The sequence below is a fragment of the Canis lupus genome, chromosome 1 (assembly GCF_011100685.1).
Source record: "Canis lupus familiaris isolate Mischka breed German Shepherd chromosome 1, alternate assembly UU_Cfam_GSD_1.0, whole genome shotgun sequence".
Lineage (NCBI taxonomy): Eukaryota > Metazoa > Chordata > Mammalia > Carnivora > Canidae > Canis > Canis lupus.
The window spans coordinates 117,867,490-117,880,211 of NC_049222.1; the positions used below are offsets into that span (position 1 = coordinate 117,867,490).

Below are 12,722 nucleotides of genomic sequence, written 5' to 3' on the forward strand. Positions count from 1 at the left end.
ACGTAAATCATTGTATTTAACAGTTTCTTGTAGAAACAGTATAGTTGGGTCTTTTTTTTTTTTTTTTTTTGTCTCCAAATGAAATGGGCAACCTGTATCCCCCAGTGGCTTGCTAGAAATGCAGCCTCCCTTGTCCATTAACCCCTGGGCTTACTGAATCAAAACCTGAATTTTGACAAAATCTGTCAGTGATTTGTGTGCATATTGAAGTTTAGGAAGTGTGGTCTATAGGACACTATTTTTGGGGGATGAGATTTTCTTTACTATTGTTAAGAGCCAGAGATGAATTCTTATCATTTGATTTTTGGATATGTAGGTTTAAGATCTGTGATTACTATCTGGCACTTCTTATATCAATTTGTCTCTAATTTCCTCATAACAGTTGATATTTTTATGACCCTGTGAACTGAAACTGCACTTATAACTCAATTAAGTACTTTATTAAAAAAAAACCCAGCTCTTTATGTGAGCTTTCTACTTTTGAAGAATATGAGCTCTTCTTTTTCATACACTTTCTGAACTGGCATACTTCTGTTACTTTGTTGATTCATTACCAGCACATTAATAAGCTTTAACATAATCATAAGATCAATTTTCCTGAAAATTTGTGTTTTTAGACTACTGGTTATATACATTTTATTTAATGTGAGATATCAGTCCATACTAGTATGTTTGATGGGCAGAGAGTGTGGTCATGGAGGATTCTTGTTATTCTTGGGTGGCCTAGCATCTGAGTTCTCTTCCTATGCTTGCTGGCTTTCTTCCTCCCAAGATAAGGTTCTCCTTAGTCTCTCAAAGGATATGGCAGTTACTTGCTCTCCCAGCATCCCTTGTAGGCAGGGCCTCAGCCCAGCCTATCTGTTCTAACTTGGTTGTTTGTACTTCTGATTCACTCTTATATCTTAATTGTAATTGCAATTGCACAGACTTTATAAAAATACTGTTGAACATCTCCTAAATTACTGAAATATAATTGCAATCCAGAAAGAGACGAAGTTTAGATCATGAAGATTGATAAAGGAAATTAATGGCTACCTTGATCTTTGGCTAAAATGGAGTGACAGGGATCAGATTAACTCTCCAGTCTGAAACATTTTTTTAAATGGGTCAAAATGTTTGAAATAATGGTATGCAAGATATTGGCTATCAGACAATGAAGGACAGCGATCCCTAAGATAAGGGAAATGAGATGAACACCGAATTTCTCTAACTTATTGCCTAGAAAGAGCTTCTAGACCCCAGTGCAAGAAGGGGGAACCTGGGCAGAGCCTATAGTTTCCCTGAGTTAGGAGATGGAGCTTGGAGTGCAGAGAGGCCAAGAAAGCTAGAGTTTGCTGGGCAGGGTACCAGAAAGAAGAGAGCATTGGACAGGGAGAGAACTCTGGAGATCTACAGAAGATATCCCTCAAGTATTCAATGGGAGTACATAAATGTATGTGGATGAGGAAACTATCTGGGGTGGAGAAAGAACCATTTTATTTTATTTTTATTTTTATTTTATTTTTTTTAATTTTTATTTATTTATGATAGTCACAGAGAGAGAGAGAGAGAGGCAGAGACACAGGCAGAGGGAGAAGCAGGCTTCATGCACCGGGAGCCCGACGTGGGATTCGATCCCCTGTCTCCAGGATCGTGCCCCGGGCCAAAGGCAGGCGCCAAACCGCTGCGCCACCCAGGGATCCCTATTTTTATTTTTTGAAAGAACCATTTTAGAGGGAGCAATCCTCAGAGCTCACAAAGGGCCAAGGAATGTGGCTGGTTTCATCCACCAAACTGGGAAAATCTCATAATTCACTAGGCATTGGGTAGATGGTATTGTCTTAGTATCAGGGAAAGATTAGCCTTGACTAAATGCTTTTTTGGTGCTAAATAGCAGAGCTTAGAAGAATCCCAAAAGGATCAAGCTTAACTATATTCCAGAAGAAAGTTCAAGAATATTTAGGGACACCTGAGTGGCTCAGTCGGTTGAGTGACTGACTCTTAAATTTAGCTTGGGTCATGATCTCAGGGTCTTGGGATCCAGCCCTGCATCAGGCTCTATGCTCAGTGGGGGGATAATGCTTGCCCCTCTCCCTCTGCTCCCCCCCCCCCATACACATGTGCTCTCTCTCTCTAAAATGAGTAAGATTTTCTTTTTAAAAAAGAATATAGAAATGCTGAAAAAATCCAGATGCCAACAACATAAAATTAACAATATTTGGCATCAATAAAGCAATATAAAGCATGTAAAGAAGAAGGAAAATATGGTTCATAAGGATAGGAGAAATCAACTAAAATGGACCCAGAATGTACACAGGTAATGGAATGAATAGATATGAGTATCAAAATAGGTATTATAACTATATTACATATGACCAAAAGGCTAGAAAAGAAATTAAACGTGTGAAGTAGAGACATGGAAGACATAAAAAAAGATCCAAGTTGAACTTCCAGAGATGAAAACTCAATATTTGAGGTGAAAAATATACTAGATGACATGAAGGGCCAATTAACTATTACAGAGGAAAAGATTAGTGAATTTGAAGCCAAAGTAACAAAAACTATTTTAAATGAAATAATGAGAGAAGAAGGATTGATAAAAAGAAATGAATCAAGTGTTAGTGAACTGTGGGACAACTTTAAGCTGCCTCATATATGTGCTACCATAATCCCTAAGTGAGAAGGGGAGTCCCGAAAAAAATATTTGAAGAGAAATTGGCTGAAAAAATTCCAAATGTGATAAAACTACAAACCTTCAGGTCCAGGTATGTCGGTGAACCTTAAACATATGATACTTGAAAAAAACGACATCAAGGCACATAATGACCAAATTCCCAATAGTAGTGATAATAAGAAAATCTTAAAAGCAGCCAGAGAAAAACGACACTTTACAGAAGAGAAATAAAGCTAAGGATGACAGCAGATTTTTCATTGGAAATAAGGCAAGTAAGAAAACAGCAGAGTAGCATCTTTTAAGTACTCAAAGACAAAAAAAGTCAACCTAACAAAATATCTTTCAAAAATAAAGACATTTTAATTTTTTTATTAATTAGTTTACGTATTTTTATTTTATTATTTATTTATTTATTTTAATAATAAATTTATTTTTTATTGGTGTTCAACTTGCCAACATACAGAATAACACCCAGTGCTCATCCTGTTAAGTGCCCCCCCTCAGTGCCCGCCACCCAGTCACCCCCACCCCCAGCCCTCCTCCCCTTCTACCACCCCTAGTTCATTTCCCAGAGTTAGGAGTCTTCCATGTTCTGTCTCCCTTTCTGGTATTTCCTACCCATTTCTTCTCCCTTCCCCTCTATTCCCTTTCACTATTATTTATATTCCCCAAATGAATGAGACCATATAATATTTGTCCTTCTCCGATTGACTTATTTCACTCAGCATCATACCCTCCAGTTCCATCCACGTCGAAGCAAATGGTGGGTATTTGTCATTTCTAATGGCTGAGGAATATTCCATTGTATACATAAACCACATCTTCTTTATCCATTCATCTTTCGATGGACACCGAGACATTTTAGATACACAAAACCTGAAAGAATTATCAGCAGACCTGCACAACAACAGCAACAAAAAATTGTTAAAGGAAACCCTTCCAAAAGAAATAAGATGACATCAGATGGAACTTTAGATATATGCAAAAGAATGAAAAGCCCTGGAAATAGTAATTACACTGATAAATATATTTAATTTTTAAATCACTCAAAGCATTTTATTTTATTTTTTTTTTATTTTTATTTATTTATGATAGTCACAGAGAGAGAGAGAGAGAGAGAGAGAGAGAGAGAGAGGCAGAGACACAGGCAGAGGGAGAAGCAGGCTCCATGCACAGGGAGCCCGACGTGGGATTCAATCCCGGGTCTCCAGGATCGCGCCCTGGGCCAAAGACAGGCGCTTAAACCACTGCACCACCCAGGGATCCCCAACTCAAAGCATTTTAGAGATTAATTCACAAGGCAAGGGAAACAATGGCAAAGATGAACTATTGGGACTTCAAGATAAAGAGCTTTTGGGCATCTGGGTGGCTGGGTTGGCTAAGCATCTGCTTTCAGCTCAGGTCATGATTCCAGAGTCCTACTCAGCGGGGAGCCTGCTTCTCCCTCTCCCTTTCCTGTGTCCCACCCCACCACTCATACTCTCTCTCTGTCAAATAAATAAATAAAATCTTTTAAAAAAAGGCAAAAAGCTTTTGCACAGCAAAAGAAACAGTTGATGAAACCAAAAGACAACCTACAGAATGGGAGAAGATATTTGCAAATGTCTTATCAGATAAAGGGCTAGTACCCAAAATCTATAAGGAACTTATCAAACTCAACACCTAAAGAACAAATCAATCAAGAAATAGGCAGAAGACATGAACAGACATTTCTCCAAAGAAGACATACAAATGGCCAACAGACACATGAAAAAATGCTCTGCATAACTTGGCATCAGGGAAATACAAATCAAAACCACAATGAGTTACCACCTCACATTGGTCAGAAAGGCTAAAATTAATGATAGGAAATGCCAGATGTTGGTGGGGATATGGAGGAAGGGGAATCTTCTTGCACTTTTGGTGGGAATGCAAGCTGGGCAGCTACTCTGGAAAAAAGTATGGAAGTTCCTTAAAATGCAGTACTAGGTATTTACCCCAAAGATACAAATGTAGTGATCTGAAGGGGCATCTGACCCCAATGTTTATAGCAGCAGTGTCCACAATAGCCAAACTATGGAAAGAGGCCAGATGTCCATCAATAGATGAATGGATAAAGATGGTACACACACACACACACACACACACACACACACACACACACACACAGGAATACTACTCAGCCATCAAAAAGAATAAAATATTGCCATTTGCAATGATATGAATGGAACTAGAGGGTATTGTGCTAAGCAAAGTAAGTCAGAGAAAGACAGTTATGTGTTCTCACTCATAAGTAGAATTTAAGAAACAAAACAAGATCAAAGGGGAAGAGAGGAAAAAATTAAACAAGATTAAATCAGATAGGGAGACAAACCATAAGAGATTTTTTTATAAAGATTTTATTTACTTATTTATGAGAAACACAGAGATGAGAGAGAGAAAGGCAGAGACAGGCAGAAGGAGAAGCAGGCTCCACGCAGGGATCCCAGCGTGGGACTCGATCCCGGGTCTCCAGGATCATGCCCGGCGCTGACGGCGGTGCTAAACCGCTGAGCCACCCAGGCTGCCCTAGAGATTCTTAATCATAGGAAATAAACTGCGGGTTGCTTGCGGGGGAAGGATGGAGTAACTGGGTAGTGGACATTGGGGAGAGAACGTGATGTAGTGAGCACTGGGTATTATTATGAGACTGACGAATCACTGAACTCTACCTCAGAAACTAATAATATAGTATATTTAATTATTATATAAAAAACAAATACTAAAAATAAGTAAAAATAAAAACATAAAAAACATTATTCCATACTTTAAAGCAAAAAAATATAGTGTGACATGTAAAATATACATAGAAGAAAACTACATGAAATAATAGCACAAAGCTGAGAACAGAAAAATGAAAATACATTTTGTAAGGTCCTAGACTGTATGTGAAGTGTTATATCATTTGCAGGCATGTTGTAATAAATTAAAGAGATAGAACATTAGAGCAACCACTAAAATATTGAGATAATAAAAATGACTTGTAGCTAATCATCATCATCATCATCCAACAAAAGTGAGCATGCTATATGTTGGCATATTGAACTCCAATAAAAAAATATATACAGGGATCCCTGGATGGCTCAGCGGTTTAGCACCTGCTTTCAGCCCAGGGTGTGATCCTGGAGTCCTGGGATCGAGTCCTACATCAGGTTCCCTTCATGGAGCTTGCTTCTCCCTCTGCCTGTGTCTCTGCCTCTCTCTCTTTCTCTCTCTCTCTCTCTCTCTCTGTGTGTGTGTGTGTGTGTCTAATGAATAAATAAATAAAATCTTTAAAATATATATATACAAAAAAGTTAAATACTAAAACAATACTCAATCTAAAAGGAGGAAAAGAGGACAAAGGATAGATGCAACAAGTGGAGATAGGAAGATAGATTTAAAATGGGGATTGTCATTAAATCACATTAAATCTAAGTAGTCTCAACACCCTAGTTAAAAGGCAGAGATTTTCAGATTAAATAAGCAAAACCCCAACTATATGTCATCCACAAGAAATCCACTTTCAGTGTAAAGACACAAAGGGGCTGGGGTGCCTGACTGGCTCAGTCAGTAGAGCATGTGACTCTTGATCTTGGGATCATGAATTTAAGTCCTACATTGAGTATAGAGATTATGAGATTAACTAACTAACTAACTAACTAAAAAACAGATACAAAGAGGCTGCAAGTAAAAGGATATAAAAAGATATATCATTCTGGAGTGATATTAATATCAGATGAAGTATATTTCAAAGAATAATACCAGGGGAGTGGGGGTGTCTGGTTGGCTCAGTCAGTAGAGCATGCAACTCTTGATCTTAGGGTTATGAGTTTGTGCCCCATGTTGGATGTAGAGGTTACTTAAAAATAAAAATAAACAAAGAGTAATACCAGGGAAAAAAGAAATGTATTAATTAATAATAAAGGGGTCAGTTAATCAAGAGGACACAACAGTTCTATGTGTGTTTTTAAAATATTTATTTATGAGAGAGAGAGAGGCTCAAAAAAAAAAAAAAGAGAGAGAGAGAGAGAGAGGCTCAGAGACACAGGCAGAGAGAGAAGCAGGCTCCATGCAGGGAGCCAGATGTGGGACCCGATTCTGGGTCCCAGGATCACACCCTGGGCCAAAGGCGGCGCTAAACCACTGAGCCACCCGGCTGCCCAGTTCTATGTTTTTATACACCTAATAACAGCTTCAAAATATATAGAGGAAAAAAAACTTAGAAAAATCTAAACCTAAGTCAGCCAGCACTTAGGGGATATACCTCCCTGTCAAGGAAAACTAACATACTAATCATAGCCTTCCAACTCCCTTACTCTAGAAAATAGGACCTGCTAGCCTTTATGAAAGTCCTTGACCTCCTAGCTAATTGTGACTTGTTTCCACATTTCTTCTTGTAAAGCTCTATGAAGCTCACTGTTGCCTAAAATCACTTGAGAAGGGTGCTTCACTTCTTGTGAGGTTCTGTAGTCCCCCAACCCTTGGATTGTTTTCCCTTGAATAAAGGACATCAGTCATTACTAAGTTACATTATTTTTGTCACTTGATGCTAAATTAGAGAATCTGTAGGGATACAGAAGACTTGAACAACACTATCAACCAACTTGACTGAATTGACGTTTATAGAACATTCTATCCCTAAACAGTAGGATACACATTATTTTCAAGTGCACCCAGAACAATTATTGAAATGGATCAGCTTCTGGACCATGAAACAAGTCTCAATAAATTTGAAGCTCAAGTTATAGTGTGTTCTCTATGATATAAATGGAATTAAACTAGAAATTAATAACAGAAATATATCTGAAAAATCTCCAGATATTTGGAAACTAAGTATTTTTATTTTTAAAAATTTTTTAAATTTTTATTTTTTGGTATTTTTTTTAATTGGAGTTTGATTTTCCAACATATAGCATACACTCGGTGCTCATCCCATCAAGTGTGAAACTAAGTATTTTAAAATTTCCTATGGTTCAAAGAAGAAATCAAAAGCAAAATAAGAAAGCATTTGAATTGAATATAAGTGGAGACACAAAATATAAAAATATGTGAGAGGTTGTCTAAGTAGTACTTAAGGGGAAATTTATATCAATAAATGTTTATTTTATAAAAGAACTGTGTCTTAATCCATTCAGTTTGCTATAACAAAATTCCATAGACTGGGTAGCTTATAACAAACAGAAATGTATTTCTTACAGTTCTGGAGATGGGAAGTCCGAGATGAAGCACTGGCAGATGGAGTATCCACCTTTCTCATAGACAAGAGTCTTAGTATAATCTCATGGCGGATATGGCAAAGAATTTCTCTCAGGCCTCTTTTTATATCGGCATTGATTTCATGCATGAGGGTTCTGCCCTCATGAGCTAATCACCTCCCAAAGGCTCTACTTCAAAGTGCCATTATATTAGGGGAAGGCTTAACAACAGGTGAATTTTGGTGAAATCAAACATTCAATCTATAGCAAAACATCTAAAATTAATGATGTCTGCTTCCTCTTTGAACGTCTGGGAAAAAGAAGAGAAAATTACCCTAAAAGTAAGCACAAAAGTCTTTTCAACAAATGGTGCTAGAAAAACTAGATATCCACATGTAAAAGAATGAAGTTCAACCCTTACCTTATATCATCTATCAAAATTAACTCAAAATGGATCAAAGACCTAAAAATAAGACCTAAAGCTATAAAATTCTTAGAAGAAAGCATAGGGAAAAGCTTCATGACATCAGATTTGGAAATGGATATGACACCAAAACCAAAAATAAATAAATGGACTCCATCAAAATGAAAAGGTTCTATGCATCAAAGGACATAAAAGAATGAGTAGACAACCTATGGAATGGTAGAAAATATTTGCTGATCATATATCTGATAAGGGGTTCATATCTAGAATATATAAAGAACTAATGCTACTTTACAAAAACAAAAAATAACCTGATTAAAAAATGGTCAAAGGAATTGAATAGACATTTCTTCAAAGAAGATATGCAAATGACCAATAAGCATATGAAAGATGCTCAGCATCACTAATCATTAGGGAAATAAAAATCAAAACCACAATGAGATATCACCTCATACCCATCAAGATAGCTACTATTTAAAAAAAGAAAAACAGAAATGACAAGTGTAAACAAGGTAGTGCAGAGAAATTGGAATACCTGTGCACTGTTAGTGGGAATACAAACTGGTATAGATAGCTGCTATGGAAAAATATATGGTAGTCACTTAAAAATAAAAAAATATAATTACCATATGATGCAACAATTCCAATTCTGGGATATATCCAAAAAAATTAAAAACAGGGTCTGTAAGAGGTATGTTCACAGAACCATGTTCACCCAACTTCACAACAGCATTATTCACAGTAGTCAAAAGGTGAGACTAACCCAAGTTTCCATTGATTGGTGAATGGATAAATAAAATGTGATAGACAGAGTTTCTTATGGTTTGCTTCCCTCTTTCTTTTTTCCCCTTCCCATATGATCATTTATTTTGTTTCTTAATTTTCACATATGAGTGAAATGATGTGGTATTTGTCTTTCTCTGACTAATTTTGCTTTGCATAATACAATCTAGCTCCATCCACATCATTGCAAATGGCAAGATTTTATTATTTTTGATGGCTGAGTAGTAGTCCATTGCATATACATACATACATATATATGTATACACACACACACCACATCTTTTATTTTTAAAGATTTTATTTATTTATTCATGAGAGATACACAGAAAGAGGCAGAGACATAGGCAGGAGGGAGAAGCAGGCTCCATGCAGGAAGCCTGACATGGGACTCAATCCAGGGACCCTGGGATCACACCCTGAGCCAAAGGCAGACACTCAACTGCTGAGCCACCCAGGCATTCCCCATACCACATCTTCTTTATCCATTCATCAGTCAATGGACACTCAGGCTCTTTCCATGGTTTGGCTATTGTTGATAATGTTGCTATAAACATTGGGGTACATGTAACTCTTTGAATCTGTATTTTGTGTCCTTTGGGTAAATACCTAGTAGTGCAACTGCTGGGTGATAGGGTAGTTCTATTTTTAACTTCTTGAGGAGCCTCCGTACTGTTTCCCAGAGTGGCTGTGCCAGTTTGCATTCCCACCAACAGTGTAAGATAAATCACTAAATTCTACTCCTAAAGCCAATATTGCACTATATGTTAACTAACTAGAATTTAAATAAAAATTTGAAAAAGAAAAAATGTGATAGATATCCTTGAAAAGGAAGGAAATTCTGATGCGTGCTATAACATGTATGGACCTTGAGTACATTATGCTAAGTAAAATAAGCATTACAAAAAGACAGACTATATGATCCCACTTATATAAGGAATCTAGAGTAGTCAAATTCATAGAGACAGATAGTAGAATGGAGGTTGTCAAAGGCTGGGACCAGGAAGGGAATGGAGAGTTGTGTTTAATGGGTATAGAGTTGTAGTTTTACAGATGAGAAGACTTCTGGAGATTGGTTGAGAATATGAAATATACTTTACAATACTGAACTTTAAAGATTGTAGAATGGCAAATTTTGTGTTAGGGTATTTCACCACGATTTTTAAAATGCCATTTACGATACCGTCAAAAATATTAAATACTTCAGGATAAATCTGACAAAAGGCATGCAAGATTTGCACATTGAAAACTACGAAACATTGAAAAGAGATTTTATTTATTTTTTTAAAGATTTATTAAATTATTTATGATAGACAGAGAGAGAGAGAGAGAGAGACAGGAGGAGGGAGACAGGCTCCATATCGGGAGCCCGACGTGGGACTCGATCCCGGGACCCCAGGATTGAGCCCTTGGCCAAAGGCAGGCGCTAAACCGCTGAGCCACCCAGGGATCCCTGAAAAGAGGTTTTAAAGAAGGCTAAGTAAATGGAGACAGGTACCTGTTCTTAGATTGGAAGATACAAAATATTGTAAAAATGTCAATTCTCAAATTAATTTATAGAGTCAATGCAGTCACAATGCAGGCTTTTTCTTTTTTTTTTTTTTTTTTTTTTTTTTTTTGTTTTTTTGGCTTTTTCTTTTAAAAGAAACTTACAGGCTTATCCATAAATTCAGATGGAAATAAAAATGAGCTAGAATAATCAAAACAACTTTGAAGAGGTGGGAGAACTCATACTTTCAGTTCAATACCGTTATGAGACAGAAATTAAGACAGTGTGGTATTAGCTTCAAGAAAGACAACTACATCAATGAAAAAAGGGTAGCTTATTCTTAGTTTAGAGATAGATCTTTACATATGTGAGCATTTGAGGTTTTTAAAATGTGCAAATCAATTTAGTGGAGAAGGCTAGTGTTTTCAACAAATATCCTGGGAATAATTGGATATCCATATGCAGAAGAATACACTTAGATGCATACCTTGTACCAACTAAAAATGACCTCAACATGGATTCTAGATCTACATGTGGAACCACAACCATGAAACTTCTAGAAGAGAATGTAAGAGAAACCTTGCGCTAAGCAAAGATTTCTAAGATTCAACAACAAAAGTACGATCTGTTTAAAAAAAAAAAAAAGCAAAATTAGCCTCATCAAAGTTAAAACTTCTGCTCTTCAAAATACACTGTTAAGAGGTGCGTGGGTGGTGCAGTTGGTTAAGTGTCCAACTCTTGGTTTTGGCTCAGGTTATGATCTCCAGGTCATGAGATCATGCCCTGTGTCAGGCTCCGCCCACAGCATGGAGTCTACTTGAGATTCTCTCTCCCCATCCTTTTGCCCCTACTGATCATATTCTCTTTCTCTCAAGTAAATAAATATTTTAAAACAGATACTGTTAAGAGAATTTTTAAAATTAAAATTAAAAAGGAAGCTATAAACTGGAAAATCTGATAAAGGACTTGATTCCAGAATAGATCACAAACTCTCAAAACTCAATAATAAACCAATAAAAATGGGCAAAGATTTGAACAGAAACTTTACCAAACAGGTGTATAAATGATAGATAAATCCTTGGAAAGGCACTATCATTAGTCATTAGGGAAATGCATATTAAAATCATAATGAGATACCACTACATACCTACATTCTAATTATGGCTAAAATTAAAAAGACTAACCATACCAAGTGTTGGAAAAGATTTGGGGCAATTGTAATTCTCATACATGGCTGATAGGAATGTGAAATGGTACAACCACTTTGGCAAACCACTTTGGCAATTTCAGAAAAGTTATACATACATCTACCATATGACCCAGCCATCCCACTCCTAGGTGTTTATCTAAAAGGAATGAAAGCATATACCCAAACAAAAACTTGTATATGAATGTTCACAGCAACCTTGTGTGTGTGTGTGTGTGTGTGTGTGTGTGTGTGTGTAACTTCCTGGAAGTGTCTTAAAAGGCAGATCCACTTTCCCTTCCTCTATCTCACTGCCTTGGATGCGCCTGCGATGGCCTTAGCGGCCATTTTGGGCTTTGTGTATGAATATCCCAGATTAGGAAACAGGAACAGATAGATGAAGGATCTCTATGTTGAGATTTTTTTTTTTTTTAATTTATAATAGACAGAGAGAGAGAGAGGCAGAGACATAGGCAGAGGGAGAAGCAGGCTCCATGCACCGGGAGCCTGACGTGGGATTCGATCCCGGGTCTCCAGGATCGCGCCCTGGGCCAAAGGCAGGCACCAAACCGCTGCCCCACCCAGGGATCCCTATGTTGAGGTTTTGAGAGGCCTTCAGGCCAGTCCTAATCACCAAGCCTCAGACTTCTGTGTGAGAGGGAAATGCCTTGTGGAAAGTGTGTGTGGTTTCCCGCCCCACCCCCTGCTCTGTTACTTGCTGCTGAAGCTCAATCTAATCAATAGTTCATCTCACTGCTCTGGTGCATGAGCCTGGGTTATCAATGTTGACCTTAAAAAAGCCACCTATTTTACCAGTAAATATTCCTGCTTTATTTAGGAATAGCAGGGGAATTGCAATTCAGGACAAACAAGCTACTGTCAATCTTAGGCCAGTCCTGAGAACAGAGCAGAGGGGCTCACTTTTATAAGAGGGAGGAGGAAGAGGGAAGGGCCAGTTCCCTGCGTTCTCATTGGCTGAGCTGCTGGGGGGTGGG

At 37.5% G+C, this 12,722-nt stretch overlaps 1 protein-coding gene across 5 annotated transcripts in view; it reads left to right on the forward strand.

Moving 5' to 3' along the window:
- Positions 1-12,722, forward strand: part of LOC111090112 — a 93,217-nt gene that overhangs the window by 30,349 nt on the left and 50,146 nt on the right. The gene's annotated exons all lie outside the window — the stretch shown is intronic.